The sequence below is a fragment of the Salvelinus namaycush genome, unplaced genomic scaffold (genome assembly GCF_016432855.1).
Source record: "Salvelinus namaycush isolate Seneca unplaced genomic scaffold, SaNama_1.0 Scaffold503, whole genome shotgun sequence".
NCBI lineage: Eukaryota > Metazoa > Chordata > Actinopteri > Salmoniformes > Salmonidae > Salvelinus > Salvelinus namaycush.
In genome coordinates, this window is record NW_024061202.1 from 118,332 (window position 1) to 120,369 (window position 2,038).

Sequence of the window (2,038 nt, forward strand, 5' to 3'; positions counted from 1 at the left end):
TCAAGGTTTTCAGGGTTCTTTGCCTTTCCCTTTCCCTTTCCCTTTCCCTTTCCTAGTCATATCAAGGTTTTCAGGGTTCTTTGCCTTTCCCTTTCCCTTTCCCTTTCCCTTTCCTAGTCATGTCAAGGTTTTCAGGGTTCTTTGCCTTTCCCTTTCCCTTTCCCTTTCCCTTTCCCAGTCATGTCAAGGTTTTCAGGGTTCTTTCCCTTTCCCTTTCCCTTTCCCTTTCCCTTTCCTAGTCATGTCAAGGTTTTCAGGGTTCTTTGCCTTTCCCTTTCCCTTTCCCTTTCCCTTTCCCTTTCCTAGTCATGTCAAGGTTTTCAGGGTTCTTTGCCTTTCCCTTTCCCTTTCCCTTTCCCTTTCCTAGTCATGTCAAGGTTTTCAGGGTTCTTTGCCTTTCCCTTTCCCTTTCCCTTTCCCTTTCCCTTTCCTAGTCATGTCAAGGTTTTCAGGGTTCTTTGCCTTTCCCTTTCCCTTTCCCTTCCCTTTCCCAGTCATGTCAAGGTTTTCAGGGTTCTTTGCCTTCTCTCTGCTTCCATCTAGTGGTTGTTGTGAACAGCATCGGTTTGGGAAAAAAAACTATCAAATCACTCACACAGACAAAGTCTTAAATCAATGCTTTATTTCTGTGTCACGTTAGTACCAAGAAAACAAGGGTTGAAGGTCAACGAGGAAGTGATGTCATCAGTGATGGACGACCCTGGTCCTGTGCAGAGTTTAGAGCCATCCCAGCATTAACTAACAGACTGGCTACAGCTGATCAACTAATCATCAAACCTTGACTATAGCTGTTAACGAGTGTGTTAGTGCTGGGTTGGAACTAATCCCTGCACCCCCTGTGGGTCCCATGGACCAGGATTAAGAGGAGTGATCGTAACCATTATATATATATATATATATTACATAGGCTTGTCTCCCAAATGGCACCCTATTCCCTATATAGTGCACAACTTTTGACATGGGGCTCTGGTCAACAGTAGTGCACTACGTAGGGTATAGGTCAACACTAGTGCACTACGTAGGGGATAGGGTGCTATCTAAGGGGCAGACAGAGTGATATACAGAGTAGAACCTAAAGACATAAACTGAGAAAGTGACCTACTATATCGTTAAAACAATTAGAAAATGACATGACAACTATGGGAAAATAACATTCCTGTTAAATGGCAGCATGAATGAATGTAAAGCTGTGTATCTAATGGAAACATGAATGTAAGGCTGTGTATCTAATGGAAACATGAATGTAAGGCTGTGTATCTAATGGAAACATGAATGTAAGACTGTGTATCTAATGGAAACATGAATGTAAGGCTGTGTATCTAATGGAAACATGAATGTAAGGCTGTGTATCTAATGGCAACATGAATGTAAGGCTGTGTATCTAATGGAAACATGAATGTAAGGCTGTGTATCTAATGGAAACATGAATGTAAGGCTGTGTATCTAATGGAAACATGAATGAAAGGCTGTGTATCTAATGGCAACATGAATGTAAGGCTGTGTATCTAATGGCAACATGAATGTAAGGCTGTGTATCTAATGGAAACATGAATGTAAGGCTGTGTATCTAATGGAAACATGAATGTAAGGCTGTGTATCTAATGGAAACATGAATGTAAGGCTGTGTATCTAATGGAAACATGAATGTAAGGCTGTGTATCTAATGGAAACATGAATGTAAGGCTGTGTATCTAATGGAAACATGAATGTAAGGCTGTGTATCTAATGGAAACATTAATGTAAGGCTGTGTATCTAATGGAAACATTAATGTAAGGCTGTGTATCTAATGGAAACATGAATGTAAGGCTGTGTATCTAATGGAAACATGAATGAATGTAAGGCTGTGTATCTAATGGAAACATGAATGTAAGGCTGTGTATCTAATGGAAACATGAATGTAAGGCTGTGTATCTAATGGGAACATGAATGTAAGGCTGTGTATCTAATGGAAACATGAATGTAAGGCTGTGTATCTAATGGAAACATGAATGTAAGGCTGTGTATCTAATGGAAACATGAATGTAAGGCTGTGTATCT